At 47.5% G+C, this 24,942-nt stretch overlaps 1 protein-coding gene across 2 annotated transcripts in view; it reads right to left on the bottom strand.

The window, feature by feature from the left end:
* The window catches only part of CCDC158 (coiled-coil domain containing 158), a 1,731,209-nt gene extending 1,708,108 nt beyond the window's left edge, over positions 1–23,101 (bottom strand). The window contains exon 1 of one of the 2 annotated variants that reach the window (XM_029599728.1): positions 22,857–23,101. The gene's annotated coding sequence lies outside the window, so the exon portion shown is untranslated. The remainder of the gene's footprint in view (positions 1–22,856) is intronic. The other variant, XM_029599736.1, reaches the window with a different exon arrangement.
* Positions 23,102–24,942: the final 1,841 nt, after the last annotated feature.

Below are 24,942 nucleotides of genomic sequence, written 5' to 3'. Positions count from 1 at the left end.
CTTATCTAGCACTGTATGTGGTGGTAGAGTTCTGGAGGCATTTCAAATATTTTCAGTATTCCTAACACCTCTTACCTAGGATCAGGGATCTTTCCCGTCTCGATATTTAATACAGAGCCCACAATGGAGGAATCACTTCCATAGGCTCCTACTGATGGATAAACAGTGGGCAAACACTTCATACCAGCGTGAGCGCTGCTTCCTTAGTATTTGGGACCCTTACCTTCAATCTCTCTCACCTCGGGTTCGTAGTCATGTATTGAATGAAGTAGCCGCGATATGTCTGGGATCCTCGCACTAATTTGAAACATGCGGAGAGACACAGGACCAAGGAGTGGGGGGGGGATGACAAAGGGAGGAAGGGGGGGGGGCTGGGGGGGACGAAAAGATTTGGCTGTTGAAACTTTAGAGATTCATGGTGGTTACTGCTGATACACGTGTTTGTGGATAAATGATTGCAAGTTGCTGTCTATGAGGCCTTTCATGTATGCTAATCGTGTGACACCATTGACTTCTTGTTTATGTTAAACTCAATAAAAACCGTTGAACAATAATAGAGAGCCCACTTTCTCGATGAACTTTGCGTAGGACAAGTCTTCGGGAAGGGAATAAGCTTCCGGAAGACCTTCTGGAGGATCAGATGGGAATCCTGTAGATGAACCAGGTGACGATGTCCATGATGAGTCTGGAGTATCTGGTCGATCTGGAATTGGAGATGGTGCCGACAGCTGAGATGGAAGTAATGGAGTTGGCGAAGGTTGAGAAGGCGCAAGTGGAGGCTGAGGATGTGCCATGTTTAGATCTTGGAAAAAAGTATTCAATGCCTGCAAAATTTGCAACATTGCCTTAGATGCAATAGGTTGTGAAGGTCCTGGAAATTGACCTGTTCCTGAAGGCATTGCTGATATGAGTTCATCTTGAGGAGGCAGGCCCGAGTTATGGAGAAGCTGAGGGGATTGTGGTCTACTAAAAGAAGATCCATCAGAATCAGAACCCTCGCTAGATGTGGCAGTGTCATGGATGGAGACTAGTTCCACCTGTTGGTCAGAATCTGTCTCACAAGGTTTTGATGATGTTATATGCTTAGTTTTTTGTGACTTTTTAAGATGTTCCTGACTTAGTAGTGAAGACTACGTCAAGAGTGGTGTCAAATGCGTCGGACCTCAAGGTTGAATCGATAGTTTCGCCCGTTTTGAGTCATCTTGCTTTGATGCGTCGTATGTTATCGGCGCTGTGCGCTTAGATGCGCCTTTGTGCGCCAATCCATGCCCAGATGCTTTGTGCGCGTCGTTGCACGCACCGTTGTGCGGAGCTGTACACTGATGTTTTGTACGCGTAGCTGTGCGTCAATGATTTGTGCACAGAGCTGTGCGCCGATGTCTTGTGCGTGTAGTTGTGCGCCATGGCCTCGGGCGCCGATCTGTGCCCCGATAAGTTATGCGCCGGGCTACGCACCAATGTTCCATGCGCACATCTCTGCTCCGATGCACCATTCTGCTTCGGCCGATTTGATTTTTTGTTTCCCGACTATTTTGGTGTCGAGGAGCAAGAGTGAATGGGTTTAGTAAACTGAAACCTGAGCGGCTCATGAGGGGATTTTTGTGAAAGAGGAGTTGCGGCCTCAACTCCCTTCACTGGCTCTGGTGGTATAACCGACCTGGCCAAGGTACCCTCTAGCGAAGCAGGCCTTTTGGACGGCGTCTTCTTCTGTCTCTTCGACGGTCCCAGCGAAGACTGTGTGGAGGATGTCTTTAGCCGCGCGATTTTTTTCTGCACGCTTCCTCTGGGCTCGGGGGGACATACGACCACAGTCCTGGCATAATACTTGGTCATGTTCCGGTCCCAAGCATATGTAATAGTAATTATGTCCATCTGCAATGGACATAATTTTACCGCATTGGCGGTACTTAAATCCGGATGGCTTAGGAGCCATCACTGCCCAGAAGAAATGAAGAAAAAACAAAATTTGAGAAAAAATCTCTTCAGAGACGAGGAGGATAAAAAACCCCGCATGCAGACTGCTCACGTAAAAAAATAGACTGAGGTAACCTCCGCCTACTGACCGGTCGCGAGACGCTCCCAGAAAGCATGGCTAATTCAGCCCTGCTATCGACGGGAAAAGAATTTTCTATTAGTCTTAAATGTGCTACTTGCTAACTTCATGGAATGCCCCCTGATCCTTCTATTATCTGAAAGTGTAAATAACCGATTGACATCTACTTGTTCAAGACCTCTCATGATCTTAAAGACCTCTATCATATCCCTCCTCAGCTATCTCTTCTCCAAGCTGAACAGCCCTAACCTCTTCAGCCTTTCCTCATAGGGAAGCTGTTCCACCCCCTTTATCATTTTGGTTACCCTTCTCTGTACCTTCTCCATCGCAACTATATCTTTTTTGAGTTGCAAAGACCAGAATTGTACACAGTATTCAAGGTGCAGTCATTACTTGTTCCTCTGACTTCATTCCCACCCAATTACTCAGCTCTATTTTCACTATACATTATCCCTTCCATATGTCACATCCTTAGTCTACTACTTTCAACTGCTACTGCTGCTTTCAAACATGCTGGGATCACACCTCTCCTCATAAAATTCTCACTGGACTATACCTGCCCTGCCAACTATTGTCCCATCCCGTGGCGGCAAAAAAAGAAGGCCCGCCAAAGTAAAGCCACGGCAGAAATGTAGCCTATCCCTGCAGTGAAAGAAGAAGAGGTTTGGCGGTGAGGTCCAGTGCATGCAGTGAGAATGGGAGCGTGAGTGTAGGTGTTCGTGCCTGAGAATGGGAGCCTGAATGTAGATATTTGTGTGTGTGAGAATGGGAGTCTGAGTGTGGGCGTTTGTGTGTGTGTGAATGGAAGACTGGGTGTGGGTGTTTGTGTGAGTTAACAGGTGCCTGGGTGCATGAGTGAGAGCTTGTGTGTGTGATAGAATGGGAGCGAGAGCATTTGTGTGTGATTGAGATAATGTGTGATTGAGAAAGAGACTGGTCGGAGGTGATGTGTTTTTGGGGGAGAGAGAAAGACTGGTCAGGGACATGATGTATTTCTGTGACAGAGAGACTGGTCAGGAAAGTGATGTGTTTCTATGAGAGAGACAGAGACTGGTCAGGGAGATAACTGGTGTGTGTGTGTGTGTGAGAGAGAGACAGAGACTGGTCAGGGAGGTGACTGGTGTATGTGTATGTGTGAGAGACAGAGACTGGTCAGGGAGATGACTGGTGTGTGAATGTGTGTGTGAGAGACAGACTGGTCAGGGAGGTGACTGGTGTGTGTGTGTGTGTGAGAGAGAGAGAGAGAGAGACAGATTGGTCAGGGAGGTGACTGTTGTGTGTGAGGGACAGATTGGTCAGGGAGGTGACTGGTGTGTGTGAGGAAGAGAGACTGATCGGGGAGGTGACTGGTATGTATGAGAGACTGGTCAGGAAGATGACTGGTAGGTGTGTGAAACACAGAAATTGGTCAGGGAAGTGACTGATGTCTGCATGAGAGAGATAGACTGGTTAGGGAGGTGACTGGTGTCTATGTGACAGATTGGTCAGGGAGGTTACTGGTGTGTGGGGTTTAATTGTGTGTGTGTGTATGTGTGTGTGAGTGACTGGTTGTGGGCCCTAAGGAAGAGGACCATGAGGACAGAGCTTCAGCAACCACTGCTGCTTCTGGTATGTGCTTTTAGCCTGCAAGGGAAAGGAGTAGGAGAGTTGCTGGAGAGGGTAAGTAAAGGTGGCTTTTTAAGTTTATTTTTCTTGATTGACTGCCATTTTAATTATTGGGTATTATATGATGAGTCTGCTGTTTTGAAATATTTTATTGATATTTGGACAATTTTTAATAATTTTTATGAGCTTTTTAATTGTTGGATGTTATTCTGTTCATCAGCTGTTTTGTAACATTTATTAGTATAGCTTTACAATTATTTCTGTGTGGGGATCTATAGCAGCTTGGCTTATTCTGTTTTCCTAATAGGAAGTGTATTAGTGTTTAGGGCCTGGTTTAATATTTGTAGTGTTGCCTTTTCATAGATAGGGTTGTTACTGTTTTGAGGGTGTTCCACAATACAGGTGTAATTTTATACGAATTAGTTTGAAAGCATTATTGCAGATCCTGGGACTATGTTAAGTGCTATATTTCTCTTTCCATTTCTCCAGGTTTGCAGTGCATGCAGAGTAGCTTTTTTGGTTTTCCATTCCAGTTTCTGTTTCCATATTTAAAATTTGTTGTCTTTCTGTACTTGGTGAAGGTCAGTTCTGTGTGTGTAACCGAGGTGAGGTAGTTTACTAGCATGTAGGCATTTGTATCAATCTTATTTGTTGTCTTTTCTCAGTAGGACATGCATTAGTGGTAAATTACTGTCATTTCATAAGGAGGGCTATTGTGCCTGGTAGCAAAGGGAGCTTGTTTTGCTTTTACTGAGATGTCATCAGAACCAGAATATCTTTTTTGTATGGTGAGTTGTATGGGTAATGCCCTAGTTCTGCTCTGACTCACTGTTGGGGGGGTCAAGCGGATTCCTATGGATGCAGAGTATATGTATACATTTAGCCCCAGGATGGTCACATGTTAAGTGTGTCACGCATGTGAGAACTATCTGTCAGGTGTGTCCTGGCTGAAAAAAGGTTGAGAACCACTGCTCTAGTAGATCCTCCTCTACTGCTATCCCACTATCAACTAAGGTGTATCAGGATTCTGTCCTGGGCCCTGTTCTTTTCTCTCTGTATACTAATTTCCTTGGTGCTTTGATTTCTTCTCATGCAGGACCTGACTGAGACAGGCTAATAATTTGGTGCACCCTCCCTCTCCCCAAATGGGATAGCATTACTTCTTTCTTTAAATTCAAAATAAGGGATGTATTATATGCACTGAGTGTAACATTACATTTTATATTACATTTCATAGTTTTTCTGTCACTCTGAACAGGATAGTATTAGTCACTCACAAAGGATAGCAGCTTCTTACATGGTCTTGTTCAAAGAATATTGCAATTTAGTAAACTTCCCATATCAAAATAGCTCTAACAGCCAGCACTATATTAATAACAACCCTATCTATGAAAAAACTACAGTGAAAATATTACACCAGGCTTTAAAACACCAATACACTTCCTATTAGGAAAACAGAACAAGCCTAGCTTTTATAGATCCCTACACAGACACAGCATGCTACCAGAATCCCTCACCTATGTCACACATACAAAACACATATTAACCTTCACCAAATAAAGAAGAAATCATAACAAATAAACAAAAATATGTAGACAAAATCAGAACTGGAAAGTGCAACAAACTAGACTCCGTATGCAGCAAAAATAGATTTGCAGTTGGTAAGGAAATTGCTGAGCCAAAAATACAATAGAAAATAAATAAATTGGGAAATGTTCAGAACTCTGAACATTTAACTGTTGCGCTGGAGGTGGACCCTTGGCCCGGGGCAGGATTGGTACAGCCCTCTGGTCGGACCCAGAGAACGCCTGCCAACAGGAGGTGGAGCACACAAGCAGAGAGAGGCTAGCTGGAGCTTCACCAATAATAGATCAAGGTTTCCGCTGGTTGAGCCACTGGGTACCCAGACCACCTGGGCTTAGGTGGGTCTCCGGTGGTCTCCCGGAGAGGTAGCGGAGGGGTGTGCCCACCACAAGCAAGGGTGTGCGGCTGATGCAGAGTGGATGAACTAGACTTGAACCAGAAGCTCTGGAAACCTCAGGAAGGCAACAGTTCAGGGAGGTCCTCTGGGAGAGACAGGCAGCACCTTTAGGTCTAGCCAAATGGAAGCCACGGTTGGTTTCCAAGCAGGTTGGCCCTATGGTAACAGGAGGCCAGAAGAGAGTGTCCGAGTGAAGCGCATGGGTCAGAGCCAGAGTATCAGTCCAGGAGAGGTCAGCCAAAGCAGATGTCAAAACCAGAATCAGTCCGGGCGTAGTCAAGGCAAGCGAGAGTCAGTTCCAGGCGGCAGACAGTAGAATGGTCAGACAGGCAATGGTCAGTTCCAGGCGGCAGGCAAGAGAATGGTCAGGCTGGCAGAGGTCAGTACCAAAGGTCAGTCCGGAGAGGAACTAACTGGAAGGATATAGGAGCACACGGAGCCATTGGGAACAGAGGACACAGGAACACGGAGACGCTAGAACAGGAGATGCTGGAATAGGAGACATTGGAACACGAAGGCAAACTCACTAACCAACAATGTCAACCTGATTGCCAAGGCGAGGTCCTGGGGACAGGGCCTGACGGGAACTCCACCATGAGTCCTGTGAGGAGGGTGGCAAACTGGGAGCCCGAGGACACCGTGAACTGGCTGCGGTCGCAAGGGAGGGGTGTCCAGAGCTGGTTGATGGAAGCATGAGGTGAGCAGGGCCGACCGCGCTGCCAATGGGGCCGGGACGCACAACAGTGCCCCTCCTTTCTAGACCTCCCCCTTACTGGTCTAGGCTTTTCTGGATGGTCTCGATGAAATACTCGAAGCAGGTCTTTAGCAAAGATATTGTGAGAGGGTTCCCAAGAATTTTCTTCTGGGCCGAAACCCTCCCATGACAGGAGGTACTCCCAATAGCCATGACGACGTCGAACGTCAAGGACCTCCTTGACCTGTAGTGTGTTCTCAGGTTCCGCCATGTGCTGAGTAGGAGGTGGAGGCCTTCGGAAAGGCCAGGAGAGGACTAACGGCTTAAAAAATGACAAGTGGAACGTGTTGTACATGCCCATGGAGGCAGGGAGTTGTCACTGATAGGTGACTGCTCCAATGCATCGAAGAATAGGGAATGGCCCAATGAATCTGTGGGCCAGCCATTGAGGCAGCAGTCGTAATTGAATATGTTTGGTGCTGAGCCAGACTTTCTGGCCAGGCCGGAACAATGGTGCAGCCCGACGATGGACGTCGGTAAAGCATTTGGCCCGCTCAGCTGCTTGTCTTAGTCTCTCTTTTACATGATTCCAGAGTCAGCGTATAGTTTTTGCTGTAGACTGGACTGCAGGTGAAGGTACACTGAGTGGAACTGGTAGGTGTAAACGTGGTTGGCGGCCAAAGACTACCGCAAAAGGTGAGACATCAATGGCAGAGGCAATGTGCGTGTTATGTGATAGTTCTGCCCAAGGTAGGAAGTCAGCCTAGTTATCTTGCTGATTGTTGACATATGATCATAGAAATGACTTTAAGGAGCGGTTTGTCCTTTCGGCTTGACTATTTGCTTGAGGATGATAGGCGGAGGTTACGTTTAAGGTAATATTGAACTTCTTACACAGGGATCTCCAATATTTAGCAGCAAATTGAGAGCCCCGTTCAGAGACGATTTCCTGTTTTAGTCCGTGCAGACGAAATACTTGAGTTAGGAAGAGTTTAGCTAATTTTGGAGCTGAAGGGAGACCAGGTAGTGGAACAAAGTAGGCCATTTTTGAGAGCAATAATGACCCATACTATAGTATTTCCTTTTGACGGAGGCAGATCCACGATAAAATCAGTGGAGAGGCTTGACCAGGGTTCGGTGGGCGCAGGAAGAGGTTGGAGGAGGCCCCATGGGCGCCCAGTTGGAGGTTTTTGCTGCGTGCAAACTGGGCAGGAGTCCATGTACTCGCGGGAGTCCTTTATCATACTAGGTCACCAATAGTGTCTTTGAAGCATCTCGAGAGTCCGGGCTCGGCCGGGGTGACCGGCCAGCTTAGAGTCATGAGCCCAACGGAGCACACGCTCACGGAGACGGCGGGGGACCACCGTCTTCCCGGCTGGTACCGTGATGGTGATTGCAATAGCTATGCAAGCTGGATCGATGATGTGCCTAGGAGTCTCAGGTGTATCTTCTGTCTCGACAGAGCGAGAGAACGCATCTATCCGGAGGTTTTTAGCTGTCGGGCGATAGCAGAGCTCGAAGTTGAATCGTTCAAAGAACAGGGCCCAGCAGGCTTGTCTGGGATTAAGTAATTGGGCCTCCTTTAGGTGTTCTAGATTCTTGTGGTCAGTAAATATTGTGAACTTGTGTTGTGCTCCTTCCAGCCAAGGACGCCATTCCTGGAGGGCTAGCTTCACAGTTAGAAGTTCACGGTCCCCTATAGTATAATTTTGTTCAGTGGAGGAGAATTTGTGTGAGTAGGAGCATGGTGCTAAAGTTCCTTTAGTGGAGTATTGACTCAGGACCGCTCCTGCTTCAATGGCAGATGCGTCAACTTCGACGATGAAGGGATGGTTAGGATCTGGATGACGTAGACATGGGCCGGAATAGAAGGCTTCCTTCAAGGCATGGAAGGCTGACAGGGCTTAACACACAAATAAAATAAATAAATAAAATAAATACTCAAAGGTCACATCCCTTCCTAGTCATGGCGGTAAGTGGAGCGGCCAGAGAGTAGTAGTTAGCGAAAAAGTTTCAATGGTAGTTTGTAAACCCAAGGAATCTTTGTAGGGCGCAGAGGCCCACTGGTTGCGGCCAATCTCGAATACCCTGGAGTTTATCAGGGTCCATGGTGAAGCCACAGTTGGAAATGATGTAGCCTAAAAATGGAAGACTGGGTTGTTCAAAAATACACTTCTCTAATTTCACATAGAGATGATGGTCTCTGAGATGTTGGAGGATGGTTTGAACATGGGAATGATGGGAGTTTAGATCTTTGGAGAATATTAGTATGTCGTCCAAATATATCACGAAAAATGAGTATAAAAGATCCTGAAATATTTCGTTCATTAAGCGCTGAAATACTGCAGGGGCGTTGCAGAGCCCGAAGGGCATTACTACGTACTCGTAGTGGCCGTCTCTTGTGTTGAAGGTAGTCTTCCATATGTCTTCTGGTTGGATTCATACAAGGTTGTACGCCCCTCGGAGATCCAATTTCATAAAGACGATCAAATAGTTCACTAATAAGTGGTAGTGGATAATGGTCCTTACGAGTTATTGCATTCAACCCTCGGTAGTCTATGCAGGGTCTCAAGCTTCTGTCCTTCTTCTTTACGAAGAAGAACCCGGCTCCTGCCGGGGAATTACAGGGTCTGATGAATCTCTTGTCTCAGGAAGAGAAAGGGGATAGGTTCTTCCCTTGGGGGACATGGTTCCAGATAGTAATTCTATGGGGCAATTAAATTCTCAAAGTGGCGGCAGGATATTAGCGTTTACTTTGGAGAAGAAGTCCTTGAAGTCCGAGTATTGAACAGGTAACCCAGGAAGGGTTATAGTGTTGAGAACGGTCATGGATGGAGACACTTGTCGTAGACAGCGGTTTCAACATTGAGGGCCCCACTGAATTAGTTGCAAGCATTTCCAACCAAAGTGGGGTGCATGTAACTGGAGCCAGGGAAGTCCAAGGACTACAGGGTGCGTGGACCGTTTCAGGATAAGGAGAGATATTTCCTTGTCATGGAGGATTCCAACGGTGAGGCGAATGGTCGCGGTATAGTGAGTGATAAGACTGGGGAGATGGTCCCCCTGGATCAAGGAGATGCAGAGTGGTACTTCTAGTGGTTGGGCCTGATGTGAAGAAGTTTGATGATATCTTCCATGATAAAATTTCCACTCGCCCCAGTGTCAATGAGGGCGGTGGTGGAAAAGAAGCGTTTCTCCCCTAAGAGGGAGATAAGGAGCAATAGTTGAGGGCCAGAAACGGTAGCGCCCAAGCTCGGGACCCCCGCAGGACTCAGGCTTTGGAGTTTCCCGGACGTACAGGGGAAGTTTGAAGAAGGTGCTCAGAACTGCCGCAATATAAGCAGAGGCCTGCTTTCCTGCGCTGTAGACATTCCTCTGGAGTTAAATGCCCGCGATTAATTTGCATGGGTTCTTCGGGTGGCTGAGGAGCCAGTAAGGCTTTCAACGGAGGACTCACTGCACATGATGGTCATGGGGCAGGAGCTCGGAGTGTCCTCACCTCCTGATGACATTGTCGGAGACGGTAATCAATTCTACCGACTAGGGAGATCAAGTCTTTGTTATTATTTGTGATAATTGTGGGTGGATCCTTGGGCCAGTGGCAGATGACTACGCCCCCGGGGGAAGATCCCGAGAGGGACCACCGATCAGGCTCAGAGTTGGGAGACAGACACACACTAGATCTTTTATTAAATTGTATAGTGTACCACCAGAGGTGGCAGTAGTGAGCTGGAAGAGCCCGGCTGGGCTGTAGTCCATCAGGCACTGGAACAGCGATCCCAGGATGGCTGAGCTGTAGAGCAACTGAATATAGTGAGTAGGCAGAGTATGCAGAGTTCAGGAACAGAACCTTGATGGTAACACTCACACAATAGTCTCTTGAAGCAGCCCAGTGGCTGGAATGAAGTAGGCCCTCAAGGAGCGAGTACCTGGTTCCAGGGAAAGCTCTGAGAGAGATGGTAACTCACTGGTGTTGTAGGCAATGGTGACTTCCTGGCAGAAGTAGTATTCGGTAGCAGGTCCAGTAAAGAGGGCCCTCGAGGAGCGAGTACCGGTTCCAGACTGCAACCTGAAAAGCAAGAGAGAGAGCGAGGCCCCCGAGGAGCAGGTACCCCTGGTAAAGTCTGAGGAGGCAGAGTAGCAAGGTATGCAGAGAGCGAATCCCATCTGCAGCGATACCTGGATAAAGCCCTTGCTAACTCGAATAGCTAGCAAAAACGAAGACCTTAAGTATCCGGTGAGGATGACGTCATTTCAGGGGGACACCCCTGAGGTTCGCGCCACAGCTGGTACTTGAGTCGGGGCCACGCCACGCGCACGCCCTTAGGCTTCAGGAGAACATGGCGGAAGGCAGCGTCTAGCTGGTCCGGGAACGCCGGAGGAGGTTGGCAAGATGACGCCGCGGCAGCCAAACTTCCATCAACCAAAGAGGGAGTCGCAAAAGAGGTAAGGTGGGCGGAGTGGAGACGTCGGGCATCGACAGTCGCAACAGTCTTCCAGCGATACGGGGATCTCGTGAGCGGCCAGTTCGTCCTTAAGAGCAGGAGACAGTCCTTCGAGGTAGAGTGCCCTTAAGCAGTCTTCTTGCCAACCTAGCTCAGTAGTTAGTGTTCTGAACTCTACTGTATATTCAGCAAGCAGATGCAATCTTTAATGGAGGTGTGAAGTAGGTGGTGGCCAGCGACCGCTTGTCAGCCTGGATCCTCGAAGGTACATCGGAAGATGGAGATGAACTGAGGGAGCTGGCGAAGGATGGCATAGGAACGCTCCCAAAGTGGGGAAGCCCATGCCAGGGCCTTCCCCTCAAGGCATGAAAGGATGAATGTGATCTTAGTTGCTTCATCAGGAAACAGCGAGGGTTGCAGTGAGAACTGCATATAGCATTGGTTTATGAAGCCTCGACAAAAGGCACCGATCACCATTAAAACGGGGTGGAGCTGGGTGGGCCAGCGGTGCCCGTGAGTATGAGCTTTGGGCAAGACCCCCTGAATTGGTAATGACAGACTCCTCCAATTGAGAGCGTAGTCTTTCCACGGAGGAGGCCAATGTTTCCAGGACTTCTTGTTCTCGGACACGAATAGCCAGACTAGGAATGGGCTGCAAGGCAGGATACTCTGCCAAGTCCATGGCCTTGGCAACCTGTTGCACTGGAGTTGGACCCTTGGCTTGGGGCAGGATTGGTATGGCCCTCTGGTCGGACCCAGAGAGCACCTGCCACCAGGAGGCAGAGCACACAAGGAGAAAGAGGCTAGCTGGAGCTTCACCAATAACAGTCCGGGGTTTCCGCAGGTTTAGCCCTTGGGTGCCCGGACCACCTGGGCTTAGGTGGGCCTCCGGTGGACTTCCAGAGAGGTAGCGGAGGGGTGTGCCCATCACGAGCAAGGGTGCGCGGCTGATGCAGAGTGGATTAGCTAGACTTGAACCAGAAGCTCCGGAGACCTCAGGGAGGCAACAGTTCAGGGAGGTCCTCCAAGAGAGACAGGCAGCGCCTGTAGGTCTAGCCAAATAGAAGCCATGGTTGGTTTCCACGCAGGTTGGCCCAATGGTAACAAGAGGCCAGAAGAGAGTGGCCGAGTGAAGCGTAAGGGTCAGAGCCAGAGTATCAGTCCAGGAGAGGTCAGCCAAAGCAAATGTCAAAACCAGAATCACTCTGGGCGTAGTCAAGGCAAGCGAGGGTCAGTTCCAGGCAGCAGGCAAGTAGAATGGTCAGGCAGGCAGTGGTTGATTCCAGTTGGCAGGCAAGAGAATGGTCAGGCAGGCAGTGGTCAGTTCCAGGCGGCAGGCAAAAGAATGGTCAGGCAGGCAGAGGTCAGTACCAAAGGTCAGTCCAGAAAGGTACTACCTGGGAAGGATACAGAAATACACGGAGGCACCAGGAACGGAGGACACAGGAACACGGAGACGCTGGAACAGGAGACACTGGAATAGGAGATGCTGGAACAGGAGACACTGGAACACGAAGGCAAATTCACTACACCAAAGGTGTTGACCCGATTGCCAAGGCAAGGTACTGGGGGCAGGGCCTCACCTTATATAGTGAAACTAAGTGACATCATCGGGAGGCGCCCCCGCAGGTTTTCCCGCCTTGGACCCTTTAAAGGGCTGAACGTCAGCCACTCGCACGCCTAGGGGAGTGGTCGAGGACGCCGCGGAGCCCTGACGGGAGCTCCGCCATGAGGCCTGTGAGGAGGATGGCAAACAGAGAGCCCGAGGACGCCGTGAACTGGCTGCGGTCGCAAGGGAGGGGTGTCCGGAGCTGGTTGAAGGAAGCGCGAGTTGAGCAGGGCCTGCCACGATGCCAACGCGGTCGGAACACGCAACATTAACACCCTAAACAACAAGAAGCGAAACCCCCCCAATGTTGTAAAGCAAAAATAAAAATAAGAGTGAGGTATACCTAGCAACAGCACCTAAAAAGATACTATTCTAATGAAAATCTTTTTAAATTTTCCTTAAAAAATATTTGTCATATACTTATATATGCATTTGTACAGTTCTCCATTTCTTTTTTCTACAATTTAATTTTTTTTTCTCTCAATGTATTACTAGTTTGTCTTTTTCCCTCTCAAAAATGCTTTTTCTCCCTTCACCTATAGTACATTCAGAAAGTATTCAGACCTCTTTACTTTTTCCACATTTTAAGTTATAGCCTTATTCTAAAACGAATAATATGCATTTTTCTCTCCTCAAACCACACCAATACCCCTTTAATTTCAAAGTGAAATCAGGTTTATAGAAATTTGTGCATATTAAAAAAAACTGAAATATCCCATTTACATAATAAGCATTCAGCTCCTTTGCTATAACACTCAAAGCTGAGCTCAGGTGCTTACTGTTTCCATTGATCAAACTTGAGATGTTTCTCCAATTTGATTAGAATCCACTGTGGTAAATTCAATTGATTGGACATGATTTGGAAAGGCAAAAACTTGTTTATATAAGGGCCCACAGTTGACAGTGCATGTCAGAGCAAAAGCAAATCCATGAAGTGTTACGAACGCGCTCGGAGAGCCCTGGGAAGGGCGTAGAGGCACGATCGCTTCCTCCTGAAAAAGTGTGAGCCCTTGGGCCCGAGGTGGCTCAGGGAGGAGCCCCAAGACACACCTCAAGTGAGGTGAGCAAGTACAAGCATGGGCAGAGCAAGAACACAGGAGGATGATGAAATGGGTCAACCCTCTGTTGAACCAACACATACTAGAGCTGACAGAGAGCTGGAAACTCTGAGGCAAAGTAGGAGTAGGAGATTCTGGAGCCGAGAGAGTCAAAGAGTCAGAGTACATAGGGAAATGAGGACTCCTGGAACTTGGACGAGAAGAGGACTCCTGGACTGGAGAAGACGAGAGGAGACAGTCGAAGACATGGAGACTTGGACAAGTCGATACTCTTGAAGACTTGGACAAGGGGATACACTTGAAGACTTGAACAAGACGATACTCTTGAAGACTTGAACAAGGGGATAACCTTGAAGGTGAACAAGGTATGAGGCTCTTAGAGACTTGGGAGGGTGCTGTCCCTCAGGGCACCCTACACAGCCCGACGTGGACTGGTCACGGACCACCCTGTCCCACTACGCACCCTATACAACCTGGAAGGCTGGTCGCGGACCACGCGGAGAGCAGGATGAGCACAGGAAGGAGAAGAAGGTCCGGACAGTACTTGAACGAAGTCCAACCGGAGACGATTCCGATCACCTGATGACTGATACCGGGAACGCCCAGACGCTTCTGAGAAAGACAACTGGAGGAGTAGTCCGGGGAACAAAAAGGCTGCTGGCGGATACTTCAGGAACGTGAGAGGGGATGCCTCAAGCACAGGTCATCTAGACATCTGGACACCTGGATCTCAGAACGAGAAGACAACTGGACATCAGGGTCTCTGGACATCTGGGACGATGGACACAGGCAGCGTGGCCTACTGGACGAGTAGAGATCAGAAGGTTGTAGAGAAGAGGACGACGGACATCAGGACGAAGGACACCTGGACATCTGAATAGCTGAACAGCGGACATCTGGACATCTGGGAGACAGGAACATCTGAGACATCAAGGTATGGACGAGGAACCCCAAGGCTTACGGAAGGAAAGCCAAGGGCTGGAACATACCACGAGAATGATCCGACGAGGGATGAAACCTGGAGCGTCGGACGGACATCAGGAAGAAGAAGAAGACACGGAACATGAAGTCTTCCGGACAGGAGCAGCAAGATGGACCACGATGGAAGTGGTCCATCTTGCTGTGGAACTCCATGGACAAAGGAGAAGCTCCAAGGAGGTGAAACTCCGAAGATGGAAGGTGGAGAGGTCGTAACTCCAACAATGGTGTCACTCAGAAGATGGAAAGCGGAGAGTTTTAACTCTATCCGAAGGCACTGAGGAACTGAAGCAGTGCCTATTTATAGAGCAGACCAGGAAGAGCCCTGATGACATCATCTGGGAGGAGACAAGGGTGCTTCCTGTCTCTGGCCCATAAGAGACGAAGAGAGACGTGTGACCAGCCCCTAGAGGGAGCCCAGGAAGGAAGATGGGAGAAGCTAGTCCTGCAGCAGCGTTATGGAGCCTGGAGATGGCCGGAGGCGGCTCCTGCCATTGAAGAGGAGCTGCGCTGGGGCAGGACCGGCCCTGATGAAGAGGACAAGGCAGCGGCGGCTCCCTGCCGCGAAGAGGAACTCCAGCAGTGGCAATCGAGCTGTGGTTGAGAGAGGAATCTCCGCGAGGGGATTCCCCTGAAGGAGAAGTCGGCAGTGTGGCTCCAGCCACTCAGGAGGAAGCAGCTATAGCGGCAGCAGCGGCGGCAAAGCTGCAAAGTAAAAGGGAGGCGCGGCTCGGCAGCAGTCCAGGCTGCGGTGAAGAAGCAGCGCTGGAGAAGAGGTGAGGGCCTATCTGCGGGATGTGGTCCGCGGACAGGGGTGTAACATGAAGTTGAAGAAATTGTCTGTAGACCTCTGGGACAGGTTTCTGTCGAGGCACAGATCTGAGGAAGGGGACAAAAAAATTGCTGCAGCATTGAAGGTTCTGAAGAACACAGTGGCCTCCATCATTCTTAAATGAAAGAAATTTGGAACCACCAGGACTCTTCCTAGAGCTGGCTGCCCGCCCAAACTGAGCAATCAGGGCAGAAAGGCCTTGATCAAGGTGACCAAGTACCCAATGGTCACTCTGTCAGAGCTCCAGAGTTTCACTGTGGTGATGAGAGAACCTTCCAGAAGGACAACCATCTCTGCAGCACTCCACCAACCAGGCCTTTATGATAAAGTGGCCAAACGGAAACCACTCCTCAGTAAAAGGCACACGACAACCCACTTGGAGTTTGACAAAAGGCACTTAAAGGACCTTTAGAGCACAAGAAACAAGATTTTCTGATCTGATGAAACCAAGATTGAACTCTTTGGCTTGAATGCCAAACATCATATCTGGTGGAAACCAGGCACCACTCATCACCTAGCAAATACCATCCCTAACAGTGAAACATGGTGATGGCAGCATCATGCTGTGGGGATGTTTTTCAGCTGCAGGGACTTGGAAACTAGTCAGGATCAAGGGAACGATGAAGGGACCTCAAACTGGGGCAACAATTCACTTTCCAACAGGATAACAATTTAAACACACAGCCAAGACAATGCAGGAGTGGCTTCGGCACAAGTTTGTGAATGTCCTTAAGTGGCACAGCCAGAGGCCAAACTTGAACCCGACCAAACATCTCTGGAGAGACCTGAAAACAGCTATCATTAACGATTCTCATCCAGCCTGACAGAGGTTGAAAGGATCTGCAAAGAATGGGTGAAAATCCCCAAATCCAGGTGTGCCAAGATTGTCGCATCATACCCAAAAAGACTTGAGGCTTTATTCACTGCAAAAGGTGCTGTTGCGTGTCCCGGCCGCGTGGGTCCCGCGACCAGGCCTGCTCACCTCGCACTGCCCTCAACCAGTGCCGGCCTCGCCACTGCCGTCAGCTCCTGGCGTCCCCAATGCTCACTGCAACCTGCCTCAACTTCTTCCTCGCTACGGCCCTCGCAGCGGAGCTCCCACCGGGGCCAAGCACGGGAATCCCGATCTGGATGCAAAATGATGACATCACTTAACCTGTCTATAAATAGCGAGGCCCTGTCCCCAGGACCTCGCCTTGGCAATCGGGTCAACACCATTGGTGTAGTAGTTTACCTTATCCTTTCCAGTGTCTCCTTGTTCCAGTATCTCCGTGTTCCAGTGCCTCCTTGTGCCTGAGTCTCCGTGTGTTCCTGTATCCTTCTCAGGTAGTACCTTCCTGGACTGATCTCTGTTACTGACCACTGCCTGCCTGACCATTCTCTTGTCTGCCGCCTGGAACTGACTACTGTCTGCCTGACCATGCTCTCGTCTGCCGCCTGGAACTGACCCTCGCTTGCCTTGACTATGCTCGGACTGACCTTGGTATTGACCCCTGCTTTGGCTGACCACTTCTGGACTGATACTCTGGCTTTGACCCTTGCGCTTCACTCGGCCACTCTCTTCAGGCCTACTGTGACTACCAGACCAACCTGCTTGGAATCAACCTGCGGCTTCCACCTGACTAGATCCGCAAGCGCCGCCTGCCTTGCCCAGAGAACCTTCCTGAACTGTTACCTCCCTGAGGTCTACGGAGCTTCCAGTTGGGGTCTAGCCCTTCCTCCCGGCATCAGCCGCACACCCTTGCTCATGGTGGGCACACCCCTCCGCTACCTCTCCGGGAGACCATCTGAGGCCCACCTAAGTCCAGGCGGTCCGGGTACCCAAGGGCTCAACCTGCGGAAACCCCGGACTGTTATTGGCGAAGCTCCAGCTAGCCTCTGTCTCCTCTTGTACTCCTCCTCCTGGTGGCAGGCGCTCTCTGGGTCTGACCAGAGGGCCGTACCAATCCTGCACCAGGCCAAGGGTCCACCTCCAGCGCAACAGGTGCCTCAGCAAAGTACTGAGTAAAGAGTCTGAATACTTATGTAAATGTGATATTTCAAGCGGGTATTTTTAAATTAATTTGCACAGTTTTCTACAAACCTGATTTTGTCTTGTCATTATGGGGTATTGTGTGTAGATTGAGGAGGGAAAAATAATGCATATTATCCATTTTAGAATAAGGCTGTAATGTAACAAAATGTGGAAAAAGTGAAGGGGTCTGAAACTTTCTGAATGCACTGTATTTCCATTCCATTCCATTCCATTCCAGTCTATTCTATTTCCCTTTCTCTGATAGTCTCTCCAATCCTTCCCTCCATCTCCATTGTTTCCATCTATATTCTTACATCCCTCCCCACTCACCTCTTATTCCTTTCCGCTTTAGTCTTTCTTGCCATCTCTCTCTTCCACTTTTTCTTCCCTCTATTCCTGTTTCTTAGCCCTCACTTACTCAGTCTTCCCTCATCTTTCCCAGGCTCTCCTTCTTCCTTTCTTTTCTCCATCATTTTTTCTCTCCCATGCTGCAGCTCTGACCACTCCTCATAAAACAATAAAACCAAGAAATATAAAACATAATAAAACCATGCTAATAAAAAGAATTAGTTCAAGACTGCTAAATAGAACATCCAAAATTAAAATCTCATGACATTTTTAAATATTTCCCAAAACACCAATAAAATATTTTGTAACAGCAGACACATCAAATAACTCCCAATAATTAAAACTAATAAGGATTTTAAAAATCTCCCACACTCCATACTTTGAATTTTATGATTTCCAGTTACCCTGAGATTGTTGTGGATTATAGGGGGGATGGGGGATGCAGGCATTCCCTATTGTCTCTCATATATACACTCTCTAACATGCACACTTCCCTCTCTCTCCATCTCACCTTCATGCTCTTATCATCTACCCATATGAATGTATCTTACCTCCCTCCACACAACACACACACACACACACACACTCTCCTTCCCTCATACAGGCTTCCTCTCTCACACACACTGACATGCTCTCTATCTCTCTCACACATTAACACATACAAGTACACGCACATCCATTACACAAGCTCCCTCTCTCTCTCACACACATGGGCTCCTTCTTTCACACAGGCTCCTTCTCTCTCACACAGACATGCTCCTTCTCCTACCCAGGCTCCTTCTCTCATACACACACACATACACACACAGGCTCCTTTCACACACACATACAGACTTCCTCATTCACTCAAAGCCTCTCACTCAGGCTGTGCCTCTTCATCTTGTTTTAGGGTGCCAGGCCTCTCTCTTTTTCTTCGCTGCCAGCGAGTTGGGTTCTGCCAAGGGCTCCTCTAGGCTGGGCTTCTCTGTCTTTGCCACCAGCAGGATGGGATCCGCCAACAGCTCCTCAGGGCCCTTTCAGCACTCTAGTGGTAAACACCTTGAACAATTGCCCAGTTGGCCTGCCCCTTAATCTGGCCCTGTTTTCATGGCTTTCAATACCATCTTTATGGTAATTATTCACAGATTTTCCTCTCTACACCAGAAATTTTATAAAGAATCCAGTCCAAGATTTCAGCCTGCTTGCCTGATGTTGCTGTCCAAATGTTCCGCCACCTTAAGCTGAATATGGCCAAGACAGAGCTCCTTATTGTCCCCCAAAACCCACTTCCCTCTTCCTCTTTATTATATTTCTATGGATACAACTGTAATCCTTATAGTCCCTCAGCTCAACTTCTCTATTTCCTTCTGTACACATATCCAAAACGCTGCTAAAATGTGCCATTTCTTTCTTGATAACATCACCAAAATGTGTTTCTTTCTTTCTGAATATACTAATATAACACTTATCCATTCTTTCATTACCTCCCACTTAAGACTACTGCAACCTGCTCCTCACAGGTCTCCCAGTAAGCCACCTCTCTCCACTACAATCCATCCAAAATTCAGTTGCATGACTTATCTTTCGCTAAAATCATTACACCCATATAACCCCTCTTCTCATGTCCCTACATTGGCTCTCTTTCCATTCCTGCATATAGTTCAAGCTCCTTTTATCTCCCTGTACCCCTCCTAATGCACTCTGCTCATCAGGCAAGTCATCTCTGCACTTCTCTTCTATTGCCTTTGTGCTTTCCACCTGGCTGCACCATATGCATCGAATAAACTTCCTCAGCTGGTGCATCATGCTCCCTCTCTTGCTTTTTTTAAACACTGTCTAAAAACCCACTTTTTTTAGGTTGTTTTTAAATCTTAACCCCTGATTGTCCCGCCTACAGCCTCATTAATTTTAACCATTTTCTTAATAAATGAAATCCCCAAAGTGTTTTTTGCCTTGTATGTTTGTCATGATTAGACTGTAAGCTCTAATGAGCAGGACTGTCACTTTTATGTTTTTATTCAGCACTGCATGCATTGAGTATTTATTTATTTAGGCATTTTTATATACCAAACATATCGTATACACTTCACGTCGGTTTCATAAAAGTTGGACAAGTCATTAATACTTTGTCCCAAAAACTCATAATAAAATAAAATTAAAATGGCACATAATTGAATTAAAACCCCATAAGGGTCTATAGATTTATATCTCCTGATAACATACTTAACTATAAATTACAAAATAATAAAATACAATTTAAAATTTAATAAAACCATACATGAGTAGTGCTACAGAAGTGCTAAGTAGTAACAGTAGTACTAGTAGCATCCTTTCCTGCCTCCACCACACAAAATGGAACCAGATAGCGTCATGCAATCAGTGTGAGGTCAGCTGATGCCATTTTGCATGACAGGAGAAGGACTAGACGAGTGATCTTTCAGACTGACAGGTGGATGCAGTACCGGTGCGTGAAAAATGGGCATTCATGATTGAGCGCCCACTTTTCTAATGTACGCCCATCCTCCTCTCTTGGGAGCGGATGCAGTAGGCAAATGAGCCGCTGCATTAAAAAGGAGGCGCTAGGGGAAACCGTGCGTCCCTAGCGCTTCCTCGGCATCAGGCGCCCAGGACAAGTGGCTGTGTGAGAGTTAAGAAAAACGGATGCTCAATTTTATGAGCATCCGTCTTCCTAACCTGACTGCCTCAAGCCTTAACGCCAGCTCCAGCTCCATTTACTGATATACTAATGTATTGTAAACCACTCTGAGTGAATCATATATTAAAAAAAAGCAGATAACAAATGCAAATAAATATACTTCATTACACCTCAAAAGGTATAGTTAAGAAGTTACATTATGGGGATGGGATTATCACAAATCACAATGCTTAATGCAATATGCACTAACTCTATTTAATATTAATGAACTGCTTTGCGTGTATTTGCATATGACATAGATCATTAATATAAATTGCATTGGTCTGTGTTAATACTCACCCAACATTAATGCAGGTTGAAAACGTGCAAATGAACACTGCATTAGCTTTAACACACTTTAGAACATTGTACCCTTACAGGCCCATGCAGAAAGGTGTGTTTAGCCAAATGCACCTTTCTGCACACACTTCAACACATTTTCTGCGCTCAAAACGTTATGCTGATGCAACAAAGAGTTTTACACTCAGAAAATGCATGTTTCCAAAGTGGAGTACTGCTTAGCACCCTCTCATGGAAATCCCATGAAGATGAGGACATTAAGCAATGCTTCCTGATGCAGAAACTGCATCTGCCCAGCATCCCTTTTTTAGTGCTGGAAACTTAATACCAAGACAGAGCTGGAATTAAGTTTCCAGCACTACTGCGCTGGTTTAAAATCCCTAAAAAAGGGGGGGGGGGGAATGTCTTTTAAAAGTTTTTAAATATCCACTGATAAGTACAAATTTATCTGGGTAAATGGCAACATCTACTCAGTGCCAGATAGCTGGATAAATCAGTATTTATCCAATAAAGTGGTGGTGGCTGCCATCACTTATGGCCATCAGGAATGCCTCCCCCACCTCCCCGAGTTAAAATGTGTGTTGGACCTTTTCCCAATGTACATTTTACTCTCAATGCACTTTTTTTTTTTACTTCCTGATGGATTTTCATTTCATTAGCTTACTGCAGAGGGAATTTTAAAAAATTAATCTGGGCGTTAAAAATATGCACTGAAAACCAGCAACCATTCTGTTAGCGACCAGATTATTGCATGGCCTATTAGTTTGTTGATTATTTCTTGTCAGGTATTGTTTAAGTCCTCATTCCATTCAGCCAGGGTTGGAAAACATTTTGGGAAAACCTAGGCACCAGCATGAATTTTCAGGAGCCAGAGTTTAAAAATAAAATTATAACTTTTTTATTTTTCTTTAATGTTTTTTAACATTGTTTTAGCTTTCTATCCTATTCATTGTCCACCCCTTCCTTCTATCCCCTCTTCTTCAGAGGCTAGATCAAGGCAGCTTCTGTCCTTTCCACAGTGGTGACTGCTTACCCACCAAAGATGGCAACTTCTCCCCCCAAGCACAAGTTACATGTGCAAAATTTTAAGTACATGGGTAACTTGGCACCCGCGATTTTTACAGTCTGCATATAGCTATTTTAAAACAGTAAGGGCCATATTTTCAAAGATGTACACGTGTAGAATGGCTTACGCACACCGGGCCTATTTTAGAAAGGCCCAGCAATGCGTGTAAAGCCCCGGGATTCGTCTAAGTCCCGGGGCTTTACTAAAGGAGCGGTTCGGGATCGGGGATGGGGCGGGGCCAGAGGCCTCCGGCACAGCGGCTATTTGCCGCTGTGTTGGAGGAGCATGTGCCGGCTGGCTGCCGACGCACGCAAAAGGTATGATAAGAATCTGGGAGAGGGTTAGAGTAGGGCTAGGGGGGAAAAGGTTAGGGGAAGGGGTGGAAAGCTTAGGTTAGGGGGAAGGGAAGTTCCCTCATCGGAGCGGCCTGGGAGGGAACGGAGGAAGCCCGCGGGCGTCGGCGCACGAAGGTGCACTAGTGAGCACCCGCTTGTGCACGCTAACCACCAACTTTATGCTTGCACATGTTACAAAATCGGGGGTACATATGCGCGCACCGGGTAGCACGTGCACATGTACGCCAGTGCGCAGGTTTGAAAATTCACCCCCAAGCTTTTTTAAGGCAACAAAAATCAATATAGAAGATTATTTTCTTTCTTAAAAGACTTTTAAATCTTAGACTGCAAAATACTATGTGCAGTAGTTAATCTCCACTGGAAAGGGTTGAATATACCTCCAACTCCGACCGAATTTTTCATAGTACAAAAAAATAAATAAATAAAATTTCCAAATACTTAACCATACCAGTTATTGGTAAATGTTTCAGAAGCAGAGATGTATCATGTTTTATTTTCCTGACAGTACCTGCATCTTCAGAATTATCACAAGCTAAAAAATGAACCCTGGAGGGAAAAAAAACCCAGGGACTTTTAACTGCAGCATGTAAGAAAAATATAAACTTTAGGATAAATAAAATAAAAAGCAAGATGAAAGTCGGCCAAGCAAACTGAGCTACTGGAGACCTGTTAAGTAATAATCGTTATCATAATAAACCATGTTTTCTGCCGAACGGTGCAAAAACACTAATTCGACCCAGAGCATGCCGGAGATGCTTTACGTCACGTGACCCCGAAACCTACACCTCGAGACGCAGGGGTTAAGCCCCTCCGACAGGCGGCGCCCAGTAAACAGTTACTTGCCTACTTCTTTTTCTCCTGCTCCTTCCTGCCCGCTCCGTGCACCAGGATAGCGGAACTCAGTTGCGCTCCCCACTCCTCACCTGCCCTTCCCAGCCCTCCCTTGCCACCGCCCCAGTCGCCGCGAGCTGCACGGGAGACAGTTGGGTTTGAAGCTGAGCGCGCGCCAGGCCGTTGAGTCTCGCCCCTCTCCCCTCGGGTAGCTCCGTTGCCCTGGCGACGGGGTGCTATGCCAACCCGCCTTAAAATTCGGAGCGGGTGGTAGAACCCCCCCCCCCCCCCCCCCCGCACCCAACAAGCCGGGCAGCAGCCAATCAAGCGGCGGCTCTATGGTATGCGGTTGCTGCGGTACCACCAGGAACAGCACAGGTGATTCGGCTGCAAATGCGGAGGTTTCAAGGCTCTGTGCTATCTGCGTTCGTGCAGCAAAGGGAGAATCCCAAAACAATCTGGCGCAGGGTGAATAGTAAAAGAAATGTTGATTTCAGAAACGGGAGAGAAGAGAGTCACTAAAAAAATAAAAAAAATTGGAGTATGACATTTTAATCGTGTATTGTTAATAATTGCAGGTGGAGAAGTATCTTAAGGGCCGTATGTACTAAGACTGGTGCACGTGTGCGTGAAAGCCGCGTCCAAGGACGCGGCTGTTTTATAACTTGGGTGCATATATGCATGTTATAAAATACCCTAGGTGTGCACACATACGCGCCATATTTTAAATTTGTGCAAGCAAATCCCATTTCTGTTGCATAAGCTGGGGAAGTTTAAAAGGGGCACACACTGACAATTCCCAGTTTTACCAGTTTAGTAGCCTTCACTCCTCCCAGTTATCCCTGACCCTTAAAACCCCTCAGCTCTGCCTATTTTTCTTTATTTAACTTACATGTCATCCATAGCAGAAGTAAAGTTATGCGGCAGGGAGGCTCAGTGCACGCCAGATCGCTCAGGTTCATGCCCTGAAACACCACACCCACCCCCTTTTTGAAAAACTTCCACGACATGCACGCTCCTGGAGATACGCGCAAATCTTGGTAGCTTTTAAAATCTGCTCTGTACATGCAAGCCTGACATTTTCGCACATCCCCTAATTAATTCACTGATAGGGCTTTTCAAATTCAGCTTCAAATATTTTTCCCATAAACACAAAATGGGAGAAAGCCTTTAGAAAGTAACCCCCTAAAGTTTTCCCAGGGAAGCAGTGCTGAATGCTGTTTGGTCTGGATGGAAATGTGGAAATTTTCAAAAAGCACAATGAAATACACTGAACTGATTATGTATTTTAAAAGAAAGTACAAACAATGTCACTGCCCGAGCAAACTGGCATCTCAAAGACTAACACGATCAAATTAGGCGGCAGCAATGGAGAGCACCCTTTGTAGTGGCATGGATTCCCATTGCTCCACCAAAGTCTTGTGCTACCACAAGACTGGCAGAGATGAGCACTACTTCACAGACTCTCAGACAGGAAAGGTCAGAAGCCAGGTCGAAATATGAATCTAAGACGAACAGGACAGACAAGACAACCAGGACTAAAGAGACAAGGCAGGGCACGGACAGGAAACAAGGACTGGCTGGTTGTAAAGGATTTCCTTATATAATCATGGGGGATGTGATGTCATCAGCCAGCACCATAGAACGTCCCAGCTAGGGGACCTATAAAAGGAAGCCCAGACTTACAGGAAGTTCTATCCTGTGTCCTTGGAACAACATGCTGATGGCGGTGCTTTGGATCAGAGAGGAAAGGTGTAATAGTACCCCTCTTCCAAAGCCCCCTCCCCAGTCTTCTGGACCTGGTCTTCAAGGGGAACCTGCGGTGGAATTCTGCCACCAGCTGGGGAGCCTGCAGATTGGTGGTAGGTTCCCCTGAATTTTCCACAGGGCCTTAGTTCTTTCAGGCAATGAAATAATGTACTTGATTCCGGACCCTGCGGGAATCTAGACCAGTGATGGCCAACCTTTAGCGCTCCGTGTGTCAAAATTCATAAAAAAAACCAAGCATAACTCGGGTGGTGTGTCACTTCTAGAAAAATCCATAATTTTGTGATATTTGTAGCTCTAATATTAATAACAAAAAGTTATAATTTTAATA

This window comes from Rhinatrema bivittatum, chromosome 1 (assembly GCF_901001135.1).
Source record: "Rhinatrema bivittatum chromosome 1, aRhiBiv1.1, whole genome shotgun sequence".
NCBI lineage: Eukaryota > Metazoa > Chordata > Amphibia > Gymnophiona > Rhinatrematidae > Rhinatrema > Rhinatrema bivittatum.
The sequence above is the reverse complement of the archived record's forward strand: the minus strand, read 5'-3'. Positions and strand labels throughout refer to the sequence as shown.